The sequence below is a fragment of the Xyrauchen texanus genome, chromosome 43, assembly GCF_025860055.1.
Source record: "Xyrauchen texanus isolate HMW12.3.18 chromosome 43, RBS_HiC_50CHRs, whole genome shotgun sequence".
Lineage (NCBI taxonomy): Eukaryota > Metazoa > Chordata > Actinopteri > Cypriniformes > Catostomidae > Xyrauchen > Xyrauchen texanus.
In genome coordinates, this window is record NC_068318.1 from 12,309,648 (window position 1) to 12,333,328 (window position 23,681).

The following is a 23,681-nucleotide window of genomic DNA, read 5'->3' on the forward strand; positions in this document are numbered from 1 at the left end:
GATGGAAACGCAAATCACTGCTAAAATTTCAGTGTTGACAATATTTGTCCATTTAACTGTAGGGCATAAACTCTATGTCAATACTTCAAATGTCACAAAAACACGGTTTGGAAACACTTTTTGTCGAGAAAATTGGCATTAACGCAAAAATGTAGTGTCACATAACTTGTACCCCAATCGTTAGCATGTGTTAATAATGACAACGCTACACATCCTTGAAAGCCAATTGATTGTACATGATTCTGGATTGATCTTAACAGCAGATCTGATGCTGCAAACAATTCTGTGTCACGACACTTCCAGGAGAGCAACACAAATATCTCGTATCACGCACATTGAACAAATGCACATTGAACAAATGAACGGCCACTCTTTGCGATTCATTTAATCATAGTAGTCATTTATTTATTAAAAGTTGCTGGACAAATATGAGGGACATAATGCAGTTGTGATGGTGATGCTTTAGATGAGATGATTGTTTAAAATATTGAATATCAGGAATGTATCATATGTGTAAACACTGATATTACATATATGATACAACAAGAGGGAGAAAAAAAATGGTCATTTAGAGAAATTTGGTCCATTGGAATAAACATCTACATTAAACCCTTCAACAGCATCATTCAGAGAGTAACCATGTTAAACATGTTGTGAAACAAAGATACAAAACACTGTCACTCAGTGATGGGAATAAAAACAAAACTACTAAAAAAAGACCTTCACAATAAAATCACAAGTGCAAACGTGACAGAGATTTAGTCCCTTGGACAATTTTTTTGGTTAAAATCCAAAATCAATTTAGTTCAACTGACGTTTAAATGGTTCGAACAAAATCTCTGATATTTTGGCATGTCCTGTTTTGTAGAGCTGGATGCTCACACTTTTGCACACCTCACATTCCCTCTAGATGCCAAGTGACCCTTCATGATATGAGATTGAAGCGTCACATCACAGCGTTGACCTCAGCTTTCATCCATGGTGTTCTTGCAGATGTGCATTTACCTCTGTTATCCACTGAAGACAAACAAGATCATAAAATTGTTTGTTAGTATGACTAAACAGTACACTATGACTGCATAACACCTGTGTGTGTTTAGTGTGTGCTTACTCATGGTTTATGGGGACATGATTTGGTATATGAGAACCGAATATGGCGACTGTATGTGAATAAACAGTACACTATGTCTGCATAACACCTGTGTGTGTTTAGTGTGTGTGCTTACTCATGGTTTATGGGGACATGATTTGGTATATGAGGACCGAATATGGCGACTGTATGTGAATAAACAGTACACTATGTCTGCATAACACCTGTGTGTGTTTAGTGTGTGTGCTTACTCATGGTTTATGAGGACATGATTTGGTATATGAGGACCGAATATGGCGACTGTATGTGACTAAACAGTACACTATGTATGCATAACACTTGTGTGTGTTTACTCATGGTTTATGAGGACATGATTTGGTATATGAGGACCGAATATGGCGACTGTACGTGACTAAGCAGTACACTGTCGCTGCATAACACCTGTGTGTGTTTAGTGTGTGTGCTTACTCATGGTGTATGAGGACATGATTTGGTATATGAGGACCGAATATGGCGACTGTATGTGACTAAACATTACACTATGTCTGCATAACACTTGTGTGTGTTTAGTGTGTGTGCTTACTCATGGTTTATGGGGACATGATTTGGTATATGAGGACTGAATATGGCTGACTGTATGTGACTAAACAGTACACTATGTCTGCATAACACCTGTGTGTGCTTACTCATGGTGTATGAGGACATGATTTGGTATATGAGGACCGAATATGGTGACTGTATGTGACTAAGCAGTACACTGTCGCTGCATAACACCTGTGTGTGTTTAGCATGTGTGCTTACTCATGGTTTATGAGGACATGATTTGGTATATGAGGACCGAATATGGTGACTGTATGTGACTAAACAGTACACTATGTCTGCATAACACCTGTGTGTGTTTAGTGTGTGTGCTTACTCATGGTTTATGGGGACATGATTTGGTATATGAGGACCGAATATGGCTGACTGTATGTGACTAAACAGTACACTATGACTGCATAACACCTGTGTGTGTTTAGTGTGTGTGCTTACTCATGGTGTATGAGGACATGATTTGGTATATGAGGACCGAATATGGCGACTGTATGTGACTAAACAGTACACTATGTCTGCATAACACTTGTGTGTGTTTAGTGTGTGTACTTACTCATGGTGTATGAGGACATGATTTGGTATATGAGGACCGAATATGGCGACTGTATGTGACTAAACAGTACACTATGACTGCATAACACCTGTGTGTGTTTAGTGTGTGTGCTTACTCATGGTGTATGAGGACATGATTTGGTATATGAGGACCGAATATGGCGACTGTATGTGACTAAACAGTACACTATGTCTGCATAACACCTGTGTGTGTTTAGTGTGTGTACTTACTCATGGTTTATGGGGACATGATTTGGTATATGAGGACCGAATATGGCGACTGTATGTGACTAAACAGTACACTATGACTGCATAACACCTGTGTGTGTTTAGTGTGTGTGCTTACTCATGGTTTATGAGGACATGATTTGGTATATGAGGACCGAATATGGCGACTGTATGTGACTAAACAGTACACTATGTCTGCATAACACCTGTGTGTGTTTAGTGTGTGTACTTACTCATGGTTTATGAGGACATGATTTGGTATATGAGGACCGAATATGGCGACTGTATGTGACTAAACAGTACACTATGACTGCATAACACCTGTGTGTGTTTAGTGTGTGTGCTTACTCATGGTTTATGGGGACATGATTTGGTATATGAGGACCGAATATGGCGACTGTATGTGACTAAACAGTACACTGTCGCTGCATAACACCTGTGTGTGTTTAGTGTGTGTGCTTACTCATGGTTTATGAGGACATGATTTGGTATATGAGGACCGAATATGGCGACTGTATGTGACTAAACATTACACTATGTCTGCATAACACTTGTGTGTGTTTAGTGTGTGTACTTACTCATGGTGTATGAGGACATGATTTGGTATATGAGGACCGAATATGGCGACTGTATGTGACTAAACAGTACACTATGACTGCATAACACTTGTGTGTGTTTAGTGTGTGTGCTTACTCATGGTGTATGAGGACATGATTTGGTATATGAGGACCGAATATGGCGACTGTATGTGACTAAACAGTACACTATGACTGCATAACACCTGTGTGTGTTTAGTGTGTGTGCTTACTCATGGTTTATGGGGACATGATTTGGTATATGAGGACCGAATATGGCGACTGTATGTGACTAAACAGTACACTGTCGCTGCATAACACCTGTGTGTGTTTAGTGTGTGTGCTTACTCATGGTTTATGAGGACATGATTTGGTATATGAGGACCGAATATGGCGACTGTATGTGACTAAACAGTACACTGTCGCTGCATAACACCTGTGTGTGTTTAGTGTGTGTGCTTACTCATGGTGTATGAGGACATGATTTGGTATATGAGGACCGAATATGGCGACTGTATGTGACTAAACAGTACACTATGTCTGCATAACACCTGTGTGTGTTTAGTGTGTGTGCTTACTCATGGTTTATGAGGACATGATTTGGTATATGAGGACCGAATATGGCGACTGTATGTGACTAAACATTACACTATGTCTGCATAACACTTGTGTGTGTTTAGTGTGTGTGCTTACTCATGGTTTATGGGGACATGATTTGGTATATGAGGACTGAATATGGCGACTGTATGTGACTAAACAGTACACTATGTCTGCATAACACCTGTGTGTGTTTAGCATGTGTGCTTACTCATGGTTTATGGGGACATGATTTGGTATATGAGGACTGAATATGGCGACTGTATGTGACTAAACAGTACACTGTCGCTGCATAACACCTGTGTGTGTTTAGTGTGTGTACTTACTCATGGTGTATGAGGACATGATTTGGTATATGAGGACCGAATATGGCGACTGTATGTGACTAAACAGTACACTATGTCTGCATAACACCTGTGTGTGTTTAGTGTGTGTACTTACTCATGGTTTATGGGGACATGATTTGGTATATGAGGACTGAATATGGCGACTGTATGTGACTAAACAGTACACTGTCGCTGCATAACACCTGTGTGTGTTTAGTGTGTGTACTTACTCATGGTGTATGAGGACATGATTTGGTATATGAGGACCGAATATGGCGACTGTATGTGACTAAACATTACACTATGACTTTATAACACCTGTGTGTGTTTAGTGTGTGTACTTACTCATGGTGTATGAGGACATGATTTGGTATATGAGGACCGAATATGGCGACTGTATGTGACTAAACATTACACTATGTCTGCATAACACCTGTGTGTGTTTAGTGTGTGTGCTTACTCATGGTTTATGAGGACATGATTTGGTATATGAGGACCGAATATGGCGACTGTATGTGACTAAACAGTACACTATGTCTGCATAACACCTGTGTGTGTTTAGTGTGTGTGCTTACTCATGGTTTATGAGGACATGATTTGGTATATGAGGACCGAATATGGCGACTGTATGTGACTAAACATTACACTATGACTGCATAACACCTGTGTGTGTTTAGTGTGTGTGCTTACTCATGGTTTATGAGGACATGATTTGGTATATGAGGACCGAATATGGCGACTGTATGTGACTAAACAGTACACTATGACTGCATAACACCTGTGTGTGTTTAGTGTGTGTGCTTACTCATGGTTTATGAGGACATGATTTGGTATATGAGGACCGAATATGGCGACTGTATGTGACTAAACATTACACTATGACTGCATAACACCTGTGTGTGTTTAGTGTGTGTGCTTACTCATGGTTTATGAGGACATGATTTGGTATATGAGGACCGAATATGGCGACTGTATGTGACTAAACAGTACACTATGACTGCATAACACCTGTGTGTGTTTAGTGTGTGTGCTTACTCATGGTTTATGGGGACATGATTTGGTATATGAGGACTGAATATGGTGACTGTATGTGACTAAACAGTACACTATGTCTGCATAACACCTGTGTGTGTTTAGTGTGTGTGCTTACTCATGGTTTATGAGGACATGATTTGGTATATGAGGACCGAATATGGCTGACTGTATGTGACTAAACAGTACACTATGACTGCATAACACCTGTGTGTGTTTAGTGTTTGTGCTTACTCATGGTTTATGGGGACATGATTTGGTATATGAGGACCGAATATGGCGACTGTATGTGACTAAACAGTACACTATGTCTGCATAACACTTGTGTGTGTTTAGTGTGTGTACTTACTCATGGTGTATGAGGACATGATTTGGTATATGAGGACCGAATATGGCGACTGTATGTGACTAAACAGTACACTATGACTGCATAACACCTGTGTGTGTTTAGTGTGTGTGCTTACTCATGGTTTATGAGGACATGATTTGGTATATGAGGACCGAATATGGTGACTGTATGTGACTAAACAGTACACTATGACTGCATAACACCTGTGTGTGTTTAGTGTGTGTGCTTACTCATGGTGTATGAGGACATGATTTGGTATATGAGGACCGAATATGGCGACTGTATGTGACTAAACAGTACACTATGACTGCATAACACCTGTGTGTGTTTAGTGTGTGTGCTTACTCATGGTTTATGGGGACATGATTTGGTATATGAGGACCGAATATGGCGACTGTATGTGACTAAACAGTACACTGTCGCTGCATAACACCAGTGTGTGTTTAGTGTGTGTGCTTACTCATGGTGTATGAGGACATGATTTGGTATATGAGGACCGAATATGGCGACTGTATGTGACTAAACAGTACACTGTCGCTGCATAACACCTGTGTGTGTTTAGTGTGTGTACTTACTCATGGTTTATGGGGACATGATTTGGTATATGAGGACTGAATATGGCGACTGTATGTGACTAAACAGTACACTGTCGCTGCATAACACCTGTGTGTGTTTAGTGTGTGTACTTACTCATGGTTTATGGGGACATGATTTGGTATATGAGGACTGAATATGGCGACTGTATGTGACTAAACAGTACACTATGTCTGCATAACACCTGTGTGTGTTTAGCATGTGTGCTTACTCATGGTTTATGGGGACATGATTTGGTATATGAGGACTGAATATGGCGACTGTATGTGACTAAACAGTACACTGTCGCTGCATAACACCTGTGTGTGTTTAGTGTGTGTACTTACTCATGGTGTATGAGGACATGATTTGGTATATGAGGACCGAATATGGCGACTGTATGTGACTAAACATTACACTATGTCTGCATAACACCTGTGTGTGTTTAGTGTGTGTGCTTACTCATGGTTTATGAGGACATGATTTGGTATATGAGGACCGAATATGGCGACTGTATGTGACTAAACAGTACACTATGTCTGCATAACACCTGTGTGTGTTTAGTGTGTGTGCTTACTCATGGTTTATGAGGACATGATTTGGTATATGAGGACCGAATATGGCGACTGTATGTGACTAAACAGTACACTATGTCTGCATAACACCTGTGTGTGTTTAGTGTGTGTGCTTACTCATGGTTTATGAGGACATGATTTGGTATATGAGGACCGAATATGGCGACTGTATGTGACTAAACATTACACTATGACTTTATAACACCTGTGTGTGTTTAGTGTGTGTGCTTACTCATGGTTTATGAGGACATGATTTGGTATATGAGGACCGAATATGGCGACTGTATGTGACTAAACATTACACTATGACTTTATAACACCTGTGTGTGTTTAGTGTGTGTGCTTACTCATGGTTTATGAGGACATGATTTGGTATATGAGGACCGAATATGGCGACTGTATGTGACTAAACATTACACTATGACTTTATAACACCTGTGTGTGTTTAGTGTGTGTGCTTACTCATGGTTTATGAGGACATGATTTGGTATATGAGGACCGAATATGGCGACTGTATGTGACTAAGCAGTACACTGTCGCTGCATAACACCTGTGTGTGTTTAGCGTGTGCTTACTCATGGTTTATGAGGACATGATTTGGTATATGAGGACCGAATATGGCGACTGTATGTGACTAAACATTACACTATGTCTGCATAACACTTGTGTGTGTTTAGCGTGTGCTTACTCATGGTTTATGAGGACATGATTTGGTATATGAGGACCGAATATGGCGACTGTATGTGACTAAACAGTACACTATGTCTGCATAACACCTGTGTGTGTTTAGTGTGTGTGCTTACTCATGGTTTATGAGGACATGATTTGGTATATGAGGACCGAATATGGCTGACTGTATGTGACTAAACATTACACTATGACTTTATAACACCTGTGTGTGTTTAGTGTGTGTGCTTACTCATGGTTTATGAGGACATGATTTGGTATATGAGGACCGAATATGGCGACTGTATGTGACTAAACATTACACTATGTCTGCATAACACCTGTGTGTGTTTAGTGTGTGTGCTTACTCATGGTTTATGAGGACATGATTTGGTATATGAGGACCGAATATGGCGACTGTATGTGACTAAACAGTACACTATGACTGCATAACACCTGTGTGTGTTTAGTGTGTGTGCTTACTCATGGTGTATGAGGACATGATTTGGTATATGAGGACCGAATATGGCTGACTGTATGTGACTAAACATTACACTATGTCTGCATAACACTTGTGTGTGTTTAGTGTGTGTACTTACTCATGGTTTATGAGGACATGATTTGGTATATGAGGACCGAATATGGCGACTGTATGTGACTAAACATTACACTATGTCTGCATAACACCTGTGTGTGTTTAGTGTGTGTGCTTACTCATGGTGTATGAGGACATGATTTGGTATATGAGGACCGAATATGGCGACTGTATGTGACTAAACAGTACACTATGACTGCATAACACCTGTGTGTGTTTAGTGTGTGTGCTTACTCATGGTTTATGGGGACATGATTTGGTATATGAGGACCGAATATGGCGACTGTATGTGACTAAACATTACACTATGTCTGCATAACACCTGTGTGTGTTTAGTGTGTGTGCTTACTCATGGTTTATGGGGACATGATTTGGTATATGAGGACCGAATATGGCGACTGTATGTGACTAAACATTACACTATGACTTCATAACACCTGTGTGTGTTTAGTGTGTGTGCTTACTCATGGTTTATGGGGACATGATTTGGTATATGAGGACCGAATATGGCGACTGTATGTGACTAAACAGTACACTATGACTTTATAACACCTGTGTGTGTTTAGTGTGTGTGCTTACTCATGGTTTATGGGGACATGATTTGGTATATGAGGACCGAATATGGCGACTGTATGTGACTAAACATTACACTATGTCTGCATAACACCTGTGTGTGTTTAGTGTGTGTGCTTACTCATGGTTTATGGGGACATGATTTGGTATATGAGGACCGAATATGGCGACTGTATGTGACTAAACAGTACACTATGTCTGCATAACACCTGTGTGTGTTTAGTGTGTGTGCTTACTCATGGTGTATGAGGACATGATTTGGTATATGAGGACCGAATATGGCGACTGTATGTGACTAAACAGTACACTATGACTGCATAACACCTGTGTGTGTTTAGTGTGTGTGCTTACTCATGGTTTATGGGGACATGATTTGGTATATGAGGACCGAATATGGCGACTGTATGTGACTAAACAGTACACTATGACTGCATAACACCTGTGTGTGTTTAGTGTGTGTGCTTACTCATGGTGTATGAGGACATGATTTGGTATGAGGACCGAATATGGTGACTGTATGTGACTAAACATTACACTATGTCTGCATAACACCTGTGTGTGTTTAGTGTGTGTGCTTACTCATGGTTTATGGGGACATGATTTGGTATATGAGGACCGAATATGGCGACTGTATGTGACTAAACAGTACACTGTCGCTGCATAACACCTGTGTGTGTTTAGTGTGTGTGCTTACTCATGGTGTATGAGGACATGATTTGGTATGAGGACCGAATATGGCGACTGTATGTGACTAAACAGTACACTGTCGCTGCATAACACCTGTGTGTGTTTAGTGTGTGTGCTTACTCATGGTGTATGAGGACATGATTTGGTATGAGGACCGAATATGGCGACTGTATGTGACTAAACAGTACACTGTCGCTGCATAACACCTGTGTGTGTTTAGTGTGTGTGCTTACTCATGGTTTATGGGGACATGATTTGGTATATGAGGACCGAATATGGCGACTGTATGTGACTAAACAGTACACTGTCGCTGCATAACACCTGTGTGTGTTTAGTGTGTGCTTACTCATGGTTTATGAGGACATGATTTGGTATATGAGGACCGAATATGGCGACTGTATGTGACTAAACAGTACACTGTCGCTGCATAACACCTGTGTGTGTTTAGTGTGTGTGCTTACTCATGGTTTATGAGGACATGATTTGGTATATGAGGACCGAATATGGCGACTGTATGTGACTAAACAGTACACTGTCGCTGCATAACACTTGTGTGTGTTTAGTGTGTGTGCTTACTCATGGTTTATGAGGACATAATTTGGTATATGAGGACCGAATATGGCGACTGTATGTGACTAAACAGTACACTATGGCTTCACAATGTTTCATCCCAAATTGGGTCCTCATATACCAAATGTATGGCGTCATTAACCATGAGTAAGCATACACAAACACACACAAGGGTTACAAAACGGCAGCGTACTGCTTAGTCACATACAGTCAGGTCCATAAATATTGGGACATTGACACAATTCTAATCTTTTTGGCTCTATACACCACCACAATGGATTTGAAATGAAACGAACAAGATGTGCTTTAACTGCAGACTTTCAGCTTTAATTTGAGGGTATTTACATCCAAATCAGGTGAACGGTGTAGCAATTACAACAGTTTGTATATGTGCCTCCCACTTTTAAGGGACCAAAAGTAATGGGACAGATTAACAATCATAAATCAAACTTTCACTTTTTAATACTTGGTTGCAAATCCTTTGCAGTCAATTACAGCCTGAAGTCTGGAACGCATAGACATCACCAGACGCTGGGTTTCATCCCTGGTGATGCTCTGCCAGGCCTCTACTGCAACTGTCTTCAGTTCCTGCTTGTTCTTGGGGCATTTTCCCTTCAGTTTTGTCTTCAGCAAGTGAAATGCATGCTCAATCGGATTCAGGTCAGGTGATTGACTTGGCCATTGCATAACATTTCACTTCTTTCCCTTAAAAAACTCTTTGGTTGCTTTCGCAGTATGCTTCGGGTCATTGTCCATCTGTACTGTGAAGCGCCGTCCAATGAGTTCTGAAGCATTTGGCTGAATATGAGCAGATAATATTGCCCGAAACACTTCAGAATTCATCCTGCTGCTTTTGTCAGCAGTCACATCATCAATAAATACAAGAGAACCAGTTACATTGGCAGCCATACATGCCCACGCCATGACACTACCACCACCATGCTTCACTGATGAGGTGGTATGCTTTGGATCATGAGCAGTTCCTTTCCTTCTCCATACTCTTCTCTTCCCATCACTCTAGTACAAGTTGATCTTTGTCTCATCTGTCCATAGGATGTTGTTCCAGAACTGTGAAGGCTTTTTTAGATGTTGTTTGGCAAACTCTATTCTGGCCTTCCTGTTTTTGAGGCTCACCAATGGTTTACATCTTGTGGTGAACCCTCTGTATTCACTCTGGTGAAGTCTTCTCTTGATGGTTGACTTTGACACACATACACCTACCTCCTGGAGAGTGTTCTTGATCTGGCCAACTGTTGTGAAGGGTGTTTTCTTCACCAGGGAAAGAATTCACCACAGTTGTTTTTGTTGGTCTTCCGGGTCTTTTGGTGTTGCTGAGCTCACCGGTGCGTTCTTTCTTTTTAAGAATGTTCCAAACAGTTGATTTGGCCACACCTAATGTTTTTGCTATCTCTCTGATGGGTTTGTTTTGATTTTTCAGCCTAATGATGGCTTGCTTCACTGATAGTGACAGCTCTTTGGATCTCATATTGAGAGTTGACAGCAACAGATTCCAAATGCAAATAGCACACTTGAAATTAACTCTGGGCCTTTATCTGCTCCTTGTAAATGGGATAATGAGGGAATAACACACACCTGGCCATGGAACAGCTGAGCAGCCAATTGTCCCATTACTTTTGGTCCCTTAAAAAGTGGGAGGCACATATACAAACTGTTGTAATTGCTACACCGTTCACCTGATTTGGATGTAAATACCCTCAAATTAAAGCTGAAAGTCTGCAGTTAAAGCACATCTTGTTCGTTTCATTTCAAATCCATTGTGGTGGTGTATAGAGCCAAAAAGATTTGAATTGTGTTGATGTCCCAATATTTATGGACCTGACTGTACATTAGCAATAAGATACTCTCACTTCAGATCATGTTAAAGCACTTCATGTGTGTCAAACTAAGTTGACAAATGTATTGACAAACCTCTTCAGGAGGGGCAGCGGGAGAGATGACTTGGTCCTGGACTGTAGCTGGAGCCATGGGCTGATGGAGAGGCAGAAAGAGAGAAACAAAGAGAGAGGGAACAAAAGAGAGACAACAAAGTTATGTCAATGGAATTATTTGCTACAGAAATACAGTTTTCTACAAACACAGAATTTGACACATTTGGTAGGAATGAATATAACTTTTAGAATTGATTGTCATTAATTTTGTCAGCACCATATTTTGAAGGGATGTGTGGTCCTGGACAGTAGCTGGAGCCATGGGGGTTTGGGGGAGTGAGAGAGATTCTATGCATTCAACACTACTCACTAGTGTTGTCAAATATACTGGTACCCCGGTACCAAGTCGGTACTCAAACTAGGGATGGGCGATATCTTATCGTTTGCGATATATCGTTGAAAATTCTCCTCACGATAAAAATGTGTCTCCTCGCGATAATAACGATAAGTCTAGTTGATGACGTAGTTTTGTGCGCGCGCGCGCGCGATTCACTGTTCACGTGCGGACATTCTCTGTGCGGAGTGAAAACAAGCATGGCGGAACGCAGCCATTCCGCAACAAATCCGTATCTGGTAGGTATTGAAGGACGGCAGAGCACGGATCCGACACGCAGCGGAGCCGATCCGCAGCCGTTCCGCAGTTGGTGGAAATCCGGGGTAAGAGTGTGTTTCACTCTGAACTTCTTTACTTTATCAGGATTTATTTGCAGTTGTACTCTGTTGTAATTTTGAAACACAACTGAAGACATGGTTGGTGATTGTTACTTTTGCTGTTTGCTTTGCACTATTTTTCCACCATGAGAGTATAAATAAATAAAGAATCTGTGTTTACATTTTAAACTTGTAATTGATTTGAATTATTATTATTGTGTAATTGTTGTTGTGTGATGTTTTTCAGCACAGTCACTGGAACACAACTTAATCTGATATTTTACAGAAGAAAATAATTTATTGTCATTTGTATCGTTATCGTAATAAATCCCTGAAATTATCGTGATACATTTTTTTGGCCATATCGCCCATCCCTAACTCAAACATTATTTACGATACCAGAATTTCTGAAGGTATCGGGTACCGAGTACTGGGTCTACCCGGTACCCACGCAGAGGCGGGAACTTTCGAACGCTTGCAACAAGCAAAAGATGACGACAAGCAAAGCTGCTGCTGCGGAGTCTCAACTGAATCATGTCGAAAAAAAAGTGGAAATTTCAGAAAATTCTTTGGATTTGAGGCTGATGAAAAGGGAAATATCATAAATCAGCAAAAACCATTTCAGTAACGCTGCTTTCGCAATTTTCTGACGAAAGGAGGAAACACATAAAACTTAATGAAGCACCTGAAAGACACCCAGATTTATTCAAGCAAATAAAGCATATTATCATTTGCATTAGGGCTGAAACGTTTAGTCAACATTATTAACATCGTCGAAAATACAAAATTGATGAGAAAAATGTTCATTGTCGAATAGTCGTTTGATCTCATTTAACATAACATGAAATCACATTAAACTGTAACGGTGACGCGTGAGAGCAGCAGTTCAGAATTACACAGATCACAGGTGCACTCCAAACTTTCACCGTTTATTTTATGTAGATCCCAAAGTATCAGGGAATGATTAAAGTACATTCAGAAGCATGTCCCGTTGTGGAATAAGCGGAGGCGGAGCTCTTTAAAGGAAACATCCCGGCGTTACATCTTAAATGCAGTTATATTTAATGCGTTATAGCTTTATTAAAGTTCAAATAATACAAAAGCAGATCATGTTAATAACTATAAACTCAGAAACAGGCATTTCTCTGTGTGGTCGGCGCCTCTTCTATGAGTTGTGCGAATGTCCCGATCTAAGGACGCTCATCCCTCGAGCGCGGACGCTTAATGCAGATAGATTAGAACTTATTTAATCATAATATCCATATATGTGTCACTGTGCATTTCTTATCATGAAGAAAATTGGCAATATGCAGCTTTATCAATAAGAGAGCACTTTGCACATTAGTTTGGAAATAGTTTATTAATTCTATTGTATGCTTGTTTATTTAGGCTTTTTTAGTACTTGGTAAAAACTTAAATTAAAAGTTGCAAAAGTTGAAGCAAATCTTTTATCAAAAATCAAAAACATTGTTCAGTTTTGTTATAATTAAAAAACAATATATTTAAATTAAATTGTTGCTCAATGGCATATTTCTGCTCTTAGTTCTGCTGCTAATGTTTTGTAGACTTTGTTAATAAAAGAGTGTTGCTTAGTAACCTGTTTTTGCTTTGGTACCGAAAATGGTATCGAGTACCGTGAAATTTCACTGGTATTGGTACCGACTGCTGAAATGTTGGTACCGTGACAACACTACTACTCACTATTAAAAATACTTTATTCAATAAAAGTCAGTGGTACTCTACCTTGGGCATTTCCTGTCCATGGCAGGAATGTCATGGCAAGTCAACACCTCCATAGTCATAAGTAATCTCTCGAAATTCCCTTCCATCCATAATGGCCAAAAGATGGGGCATACCATCCACTTCTTTTTCATCTTTGCATTGGGTTTCTGCTCATCATTCACTAGTCTCCCAAGTGATCTGTCAACGCTTGAAGCATCAATGCTAAAGGGGTCATAAAAATCAACTGTTAAAATTGTTAACTAAAATGAAGCTCTAGAAGAGAACACATCTTTAGGAAGCATGTCAGTCTGCCCCAGATATCTCCATGTGTTATTTGGCTTCATTTCAAAAGATGCACATGGGCTAACATACAGTACAATACAGGCTACTCACCAGGGCAGGGTTGCACCAGCTGTGTGTAAGTTCTCACGTAAGTTGGGATGTAAATTTTACACTAAGGGCTTATTAACTTGCAGGGTTGCAACGGTATGAGATTTTTACGGTATGATAACCGTCTCAGAAAATATCACGGTTTCACAGTATCACGGTATACAGTATTACACAATTACTATTATCAGTGAAAACAGAAGGGTTATTTTATGTATTTATTTATTTTTGAGCAAACACTTTATTATAATTGAAACTTGAAAACATTTATTTTATTGAAGTGTAAAAAAAGTCTCTCTTTTGAATATAAATAAATAGAAAAAATAAGAAAGCTAACAGAATTATAATAAACAGAATTATAAACATGATAAAAATAGCATGTAACTATAACATGTTAGTTTACATGTTAAATTATCTACTAACTGAAAAATAACATCAGCTGTGTGAGCTTTTAAAGTAATGTCCTCTGATTATTAACAGTTAATATATACTGTAGGTGCACGACAGTGAGGCCAGACTGCTCGTGTCTGTACCTTTAACTCAGTGTTTCTCAACTGGTTTATAGTAATATATTGATTATTAACAGTTAACATATACTGTAGACGGCTCCTGTCTGTATCTTGAACTCAGTGTTTCTCAACTGGTTTTGCTTCAGGACAGATTTTACATTGGAAATCAAGTGTCGACCTGCCATAGATTAAACAAAACCTGTATTTAATGTATCCTGGGTCACATTTCCTTTTATATTGCAGTTTTGTTCATGGTTTTCCAATACAAGGACATGCATCAAGTGACATTAATTCTATTGTTGATGTCAAAATCTACAGGAAGTTTCTCTCCCCATTTTAAAAATTGAAGAACATATTTACTTACAGTGAGGAAAATAAGTATTTGAACACCCTGCTATTTTGCAAGTTCTCCCACTTAGAAATCATGGAGGGGTCTGAAATTGTCATCGTAGGTGCATGTCCACTGTGAGAGACATAATCTAAAAAATAAAATCCAGAAATCACAATGTATGATTTTTTAACTATTTATTTGTATGATACAGCTGCAAATAAGTATTTGAACACCTGAGAAAATCAATGTTAATATTTGGTACAGTAGCCTTTGTTTGCAATTACAGAGGTCAAACGTTTCCTGTAGTTTTTCACCAGGTTTGCACACACTGCAGGAGGGATTTTGGCCCACTCCTCCACACAGATCTTCTCTAGATCAGTCAGGTTTCTGGGCTGTCACTGAGAAACACGGAGTTTGAGCTCCCTCCAAAGATTCTCTATTGGGTTTAGGTCTGTAGACTGGCTAGGCCACACCAGAACCTTGATATGCTTCTTACAGAGCCACTCCTTGGTTATCCTGGCTGTGTGCTTCGGGTCATTGTCATGTTGGAAGACCCAGCCTCGACCCATCTTCAATGCTCTAACTGAGGGAAGGAGGTTGTTCCCCAAAATCTCGCAATACATGGCCCCGGTCATCCTCTCCTTAATACAGTGCAGTCAGCCCTGTCCCATGTGCAGAAAAACACCCCTAAAGCATGATGCTACCACCCCCATGCTTCACAGTAGGGATGGTGTTCTTGGGATGGTACTCATCATTCTTCTTCCTCCAAACACGGTTAGTGGAATTATGACCAAAAAGTTCTATTTTGGTCTCATCTGACCACATGACCTTCTCCCATGACTCCTCTGGATCATCCAAATGGTCATTGGCAAACTTAAGACGGGCCTTGACATGTGCTGGTTTAAGCAGGGGAACCTTCCGTGCCATGCATGATTTCAAACCATGACGTCTTAGTGTATTACCAACAGTAACCTTGGAAACGGTGGTCCCAGCTCTTTTCAGGTCATTGACCAGCTCCTCCCGTGTAGTTCTGGGCTGATTTCTCACCTTTCTTAGGATCATTGAGACCCCACGAGGTGAGATCTTGCATGGAGCCCCAGTCCGAGGGAGATTGACAGTCATGTTTAGCTTCTTCCATTTTCTAATGATTGCTCCAACAGTGGACCTTTTTTCACCAAGCTGCTTGGCAATTTCCCGTAGCCCTTTCCAGCCTTGTGGAGGTGTACAGTTTTGTCTCCAGTGTCTTTGGACAGCTCTTTGGTCTTGGCCATGTTAGTAGTTGGATTCTTACTGATTGTATGGGGTGGACAGGTGTCTTTATGCAGCTAACGACCTCAAACAGGTGCATCTAATTTAGGATAATAAATGGAGTGGAGGTGGACATTTTAAAGGCAGACTAACAGGTCTTTGAGGGTCAGAATTCTAGCTGATAGACAGGTGTTCAAATACTTATTTGCAGCTGTATCATACAAATAAATAGTTAAAAAATCATACATTGTGATTTCTGGATTTTCTTTTTAGATTATGTCTCTCACAGTGGACATGCACCTACGATGACAATTTCAGACCCCTCCATGATTTCTAAGTGGGAGAACTTGCAAAATAGCAGGGTGTTCAAATACTTATTTTCCTCACTGTATACTGTAGGTGCACGACAGTGAGGCCAGACTGCTCGTGTCTGTACCTTTAACTCAGTGTTTCTCAACTGGTTTATAGTAATATATTGATTATTAACAGTTAACATATACTGTAGACGGCTCCTGTCTGTATCTTGAACTCAGTGTTTCTCAACTGGTTTTGCTTCAGGACAGATTTTACATTGGAAATCAAGTGTCGACCTGCCATAGATTAAACAAAACCTGTATTTAATGTATCCTGGGTCACATTTCCTTTTATATTGCAGTTTTGTTCATGGTTTTCCAATACAAGGACATGCATCAAGTGACATTAATTCTATTGTTGATGTCAAAATCTACAGGAAGTTTCTCTCCCCATTTTAAAAATTGAAGAACATATTTACTTACAGTGAGGAAAATAAGTATTTGAACACCCTGCTATTTTGCAAGTTCTCCCACTTAGAAATCATGGAGGGGTCTGAAATTGTCATCGTAGGTGCATGTCCACTGTGAGAGACATAATCTAAAAAATAAAATCCAGAAATCACAATGTATGATTTTTTTAACTATTTATTTGTATGATACAGCTGCAAATAAGTATTTGAACACCTGAGAAAATCAATGTTAATATTTGGTACAGTAGCCTTTGTTTGCAATTACAGAGGTCAAACGTTTCCTGTAGTTTTTCACCAGGTTTGCACACACTGCAGGAGGGATTTTGGCCCACTCCTCCACACAGATCTTCTCTAGATCAGTCAGGTTTCTGGGCTGTCACTGAGAAACACGGAGTTTGAGCTCCCTCCAAAGATTCTCTATTGGGTTTAGGTCTGTAGACTGGCTAGGCCACACCAGAACCTTGATATGCTTCTTACAGAGCCACTCCTTGGTTATCCTGGCTGTGTGCTTCGGGTCATTGTCATGTTGGAAGACCCACCCTCGACCCATCTTCAATGCTCTAACTGAGGGAAGGAGGTTGTTCCCCAAAATCTCGCAATACATGGCCCCGGTCATCCTCTCCTTAATACAGTGCAGTCGCCCTGTCCCATGTGCAGAAAAACACCCCCAAAGCATGATGCTACCACCCCCATGCTTCACAGTAGGGATGGTGTTCTTGGGATGGTACTCATCATTCTTCTTCCTCCAAACACGGTTAGTGGAATTATGACCAAAAGTTCTATTTTGGTCTCATCTGACCACATGACCTTCTCCCATGACTCCTCTGGATCATCCAAATGGTCATTGGCAAACTTAAGACAGGCCTTGACATGTGCTGGTTTAAGCAGGGGAACCTTCCGTGCCATGCATGATTTCAAACCATGACGTCTTAGTGTATTACCAACAGTAACCTTGGAAACGGTGGTCCCAGCTCTTTTCAGGTCATTGACCAGCTCCTCCCGTGTAGTTCTGGGCTGATTTCTCACCTTTCTTAGGATCATTGAGACCCCACGAGGTGAGATCTTGCATGGAGCCCCAGTCCGAGGGAGATTGACAGTCATGTTTAGCTTCTTCCATTTTCTAATGATTGCTCCAACAGTGGACCTTTTTTCACCAAGCTGCTTGGCAATTTCCCCGTAGCCCTTTCCAGCCTTGTGGAGGTGTACAGTTTTGTCTCCAGTGTCTTTGGACAGCTCTTTGGTCTTGGCCATGTTAGTAGTTGGATTCTTACTGATTGTATGGGGTGGACAGGTGTCTTTATGCAGCTAACGACCTCAAACAGGTGCATCTAATTTAGGATAATAAATGGAGTGGAGGTGGATATTTTAAAGGCAGACTAACAGGTCTTTGAGGGTCAGAATTCTAGCTGATAGACAGGTGTTCAAATACTTATTTGCAGCTGTATCATACAAATAAATAGTTAAAAAAATCATACATTGTGATTTCTGGATTTTTCTTTTTGATTATGTCTCTCACAGTGGACATGCACCTACGATGACAATTTCAGACCCCTCCATGATTTCCAAGTGGGAGAACTTGCAAAATAGCAGGGTGTTCAAATACTTATTTTCCTCACTGTATATGAGCCCATTATTATCTCGTTTGTTAATTAATATTATATTTATACACATATTACACAGAAGGAAAGGCTCCTCATTACCATGGTTAGGTCAGTGTGCTAGTCTTAAATAATAGTTATATAATAATAAATTACAGTATTTATGAAAAATAAATATTAGCTGAAACACATCTTGAAACTTTAACTACAGCTGCCACTGTTGATATAAAATGAGGTCTAATAAATTCTAACTTTAGATTATTTCATATGAAACTATATAATAATACAGTATAAAAAATATATAACAGTTACTTTTACTCATGTAAAATCATGAAAGAAATTTGTAAAGGTGATGGTGTGTAATTTATTTATTTATTTCGGTGCATAGCACAGTGTTGCTCTTCCTCCGCAGTGCTGTTTGGCATGTCAGGGCTGCTACTGTTGAGAGGTTCGAATTGACAATCTCCGAAACACTTTAAACTAGAAAACTCTCGCTAGAATTGAAATTGGTCACATCAGTTTTGATGTCTGCGCTCCGCAATATCGAGGGAAGCCCAGTTATTGCACGCGTGCGCCAGAGAGAAGAGCAGATCATGATCGCGAGATCGTTACACTCGTCGCGAAAGTGCAGATGAGAAGTCTTTAGCTGTTTGCGAGATTATCATTAAATGTGCCTCGGCAGTCTTAAATAGTCGATCACTTGGGAGAACCATGGCATTGTTCTTTCCCTGCTGTCCCAGTCCGAATAGACCAGTTGAGAAACACTGCTTTAACTCACACTCATGTCAGACCCCTCGCTTCTCTCTGACATCTGCTGCATGTGTGTGTGTGTGTGTGACGCAAGTTGACGAGTCTGACAGACAGTCGAGAAGGAAAGGAGATGCACACGCGCATGTGAGATTCTCCGTCCGGTTGCATTTTTTCTCAATACCGTAGATAAGCAAATGCACATGGTGTGATAACCGTCCATTTTCAAACCGTGGTATAGCGTGAAACTGGTATACCGCTGCAACCCTAGTAACTACTAGTTAGTTTGTAAATAAGTCGGTGCTTATTTTGGTTGATCCACCTGTTCTTAAGGCAAGACTTCACTAGTAGGGTGTAAGCTCTCCGTAAAGTGATGCAGTCGCATAATATGATGTTTACTTGTATTTATCCAATAGGCAGCCTTCACATTTGTATACAGAAGTGTTAAAAAGCCGTTAACTTCAATTTGATCTTATTACGGTTGATGTTCACGTAACTGTCAGCTGTAATAAATTATATCCCCATTAAAATACAATACATAATAAAAGTAGATTTAATAAATAGTATATTTGCCCTGTGTAAATAACAATATATAGGAACTGTATGATAAATAAATACTATTACAACAGGCTGGAAATATTTGAATTTCTTATATATTTGGTATATTTTGAAACTTCACACCGGGTGATGCATCCTGAAAACTGCACCGTTAGAACAGTTTCATGCTTAAACGTAAAAATATGTTTTTTTTCTCTCTCACGTAATGAGTGTAAACACCATCATATATGTCGAAAGGGCTGATGCCTGTCAATCAAAACATGAGCTCATTGATGTCATTAAATATTTCATCCATTACTCCTGGTCAGAGTCTGCCGTAAATATTTCGTTTATACGTAGGGTTACGTCATACCTAAGATTAATGGTGCAATGCTCAAATATTTAGTAGTGCATAAATTGTGACTTAGTGCCAATTTACACCACAACTAGGCTAAGATTGAAGTTACACACAGCTGGTGCAACCGGCCCCAGTAATCATTTCACTGTATGAAGATGTTTGTGTATTCATTTAATGAGTCTGATACCTTATACAAGATTCCTCTGGATTCAAGAATGAATGAACCTTTCAACATAAAGCCTTTTGCAAATACACCTCGCCCTATTAAAAAAAACACAACTGTTAATGGCAGTAATGGTAAACAAGCAGTAAACAAACTCTGAAATTACATTGTGTGCCAAATTAATATGCAAAACACAATAAAACACATAAAGCAATGGGAATCTGTTAACCAAAACTGTTTGACTAATAGTACTTTTTATTATTTTATACAGTTTTTACTTTTTATGATTACTAATTAAAAAATCATAAATGTTAGCATTTGTATTGTACCACTTAAATAATATAAACAACGCAAAAACATAGAAAAGTACATTTTCTAATGAGATTGGAAAAGTCCAAAGGAAAAATCAAATAACTAATCAAAAACATTAAGATAAACATGTTATCAAAAAATAAAATACCTAAATAATCTGTTGTTTTCCATATGAACACTCTGTATGTCTGATGGAGCATTCTTTATCTAACATAACAGAGCTCAACTTGCATTAAGAGACAAAAGGTTTACAAAAACATCTTACCTTTGGTGTGATTGATATATATATATATCCATGTATGTCTTAATCTTTGTCCAACTTCACGTGCTGTTCTGTATCTCTGAGAGGATTTAGTCCCCTAGTACAAAATATAATGTCAAGTCAGTCTCCACAGATATGCAGAATAATATTAATAACTCATTGCTTTAGCAGTGGCCCAAAATAACACACACAGAACACAGAATAACAATATTATCGCTAGTTTCATATAATTGGGTATGGTTTGGAGCTTTAAACAGAGTGCTTTTTTAACTAATAGTTGGTTTGCCCCTTCCTGCTCCATAACCATCACCGACAGCTGAAAGTATTCTTGTTGACACGTTTATGATAAACTGATAAATCAACAAGCGTGTACAAGCAGGTGAAGTTAGAAGATAACTCACTGTATGCACACTCATGACAGTATTTCATTAGTTACGAGTAATCTTAACTGAGTAATGAACAATTAAATAAGTCGTAAAGCTATTTAAACTCCACTGAGGCTATCAGACACATTTTTCATTAAATGTATAAAATATTAAATAAAAGGGCTTACTTTTCAGTTTTCGGTAAATTCCATGATGCTGAAGAACTGTTGCAGCTCCGATGTTAATCACTTCTCCAAACGCGGCGAATCTTCTCGAAACAGCCGACGTTTACGGCCAATTGTACGATATGGCGGGGAAATGTGTATGATTTAGCGGGGAAATGTGTGTTATTTGGCGCGAATGTGTGTACCTTGCAATACCAATTCCCACCTACAGGGGCACTGTTCAAAGTTCACACATACACATCATGGTTTAAAAGGTCCATATTTGTAAAGGTCATAAAAAGCGTGGGGATGTTTATCACATTCAAATAGCAATGTGAATTAATAAAACTAGTAATGTAGTAATCATACATCTATTAATAATGCTTTAAATTATTATTATTCAATAATTATAACAATTTAAATTCCCCGAATTACGAGACCATCAAAATTGGTCTCATAAACCGAATGGCCTCGTAATGCTGGTGTGTAAACCTGAAAATTGGTCTCATAAACCACATATGCCTACACACACACACACACACACACACACACACACACACACACACACACACAAATACACACACAATTTTTGTGTTTTTGTGCTCTGTGACTTCAAGGACTGTGACCAGGCTGAGAAAGCAAAACAGGAGATGGTCCTGGGGATCTGTGTTGTTCAGACAGAGAGTGCACAACAACCACCAAAAGAAATGGCAATTGTGATTGAAGGAGTAAAGGTATTCAGGAACATTCAGTCTTTGCCCGGTTTCTGCGCTTTGCTTATGGGCATAATTTATGCTCTGGATTTGAGATATCCATCCAGCCTACAGCATACCTTCAAGGTTTTTGAATCTGGATGGGCAAAGGCTGTCAGACAGATTCCAAAAGCTGAAGCTTAAGATGTTTGAGTAGATCTGGTAATGGCTCTAGTAACTGGTAAATAACTTCTTGTATGTGTCGGCATTTCTGTTATAAAAAGTGTTGTTACTTATGGCCAACATATATGCTGATACTGTTATATCTGCATTAAACTTATATTAGCTGATATATTTTTCAATTACAGATATGTGTTATAAACCTAAAATTAAATATGATTCACAAATTGTGGGCTTGTGTTATGAGGCAACAACAACAATATGCAGAATTTTAATGTGTGTTTGTTATTTAGTTGTAGTAGTTGTAAAGTTGAGCAAAGTGTTCCTCTACTGCCACTGTCTAATATTGGAGTGCACCTCAGTTCTATACAATGCATCAACACTTGCAAGTTTATACTATGTGTTCCATACTTTTATCAGTTTTATCATTCTGTGCAAGATCAAAATGTTATACTGAATTTGGCGGTAAAAAGTTTTTCTCAAGTTGTGATAGTAATGTGCTGAGGGGCGAGTGGTGCTAGTAGCCTAATGTAACTGTGCTGTTATGCATCACTGTTCTGTGAACGTTTACAAATGGTCTGTCTTATAAAAAAATATATTTTTGTAACCATTAACACCTAACATCATTGCACCAAGCCATGAGGGCCCTTGACAACAGGACAGCACAGCAAGGTGAAAGGTAATGTTAGCCTTGATGAACTGTTGTATTTGTGGTGGTTCATGCAAACCACTCTTGCGCTAGCAAGACCAGTTTTTATTCCTAATGACATGGTTAACAGAGCTCTGCTAGATTTTAATGTGACACATCAGCAGCACTAATGTTTACTGTTTAATATGTACATTGCCATGTGTACAATTGGGAGCTGGTAATTGTGATGCTGTCAACAGGACCAGCCTCCTGACCCACACCCAGAACTGAAACACATGCAGCAACTGCCATTTATCTCACCCTACTTCACCGCTTGAGGTACTGAGCCGATGAAGAATACCACCGGATCCTGTACTAAGCACCTCCGTGAAGTTACCAAATCTATACCATTCAAAAAAGAATTTTTGAGATATTAGACCAAATTCTTTTGGCTGTGTGATGTCAATTTCCACCCCATGAGGTCCAAATCATTTCAAATTTGCTTGATTTGTGGTGTTATAATAAACATCATA

At 39.4% G+C, this 23,681-nt stretch overlaps 1 protein-coding gene and 1 long non-coding RNA gene across 2 annotated transcripts in view; one reads left to right on the forward strand and one right to left on the reverse strand.

The window, feature by feature from the left end:
- LOC127636083 (serine/threonine-protein phosphatase 2A 55 kDa regulatory subunit B alpha isoform) overlaps positions 1-23,681 on the forward strand; it is a 1,105,001-nt gene that overhangs the window by 221,574 nt on the left and 859,746 nt on the right. The window lies entirely within an intron of this gene.
- LOC127636091 (uncharacterized) lies at positions 894-22,145 on the reverse strand. The gene is made up of 6 exons (XR_007969551.1): positions 21,673-22,145; positions 21,123-21,216; positions 20,570-20,643; positions 13,926-14,126; positions 11,512-11,571; positions 894-1,017 (listed from the first exon to the last, which is right to left on the reverse strand). It is a non-coding gene; the product is annotated as an uncharacterized LOC127636091 (long non-coding RNA).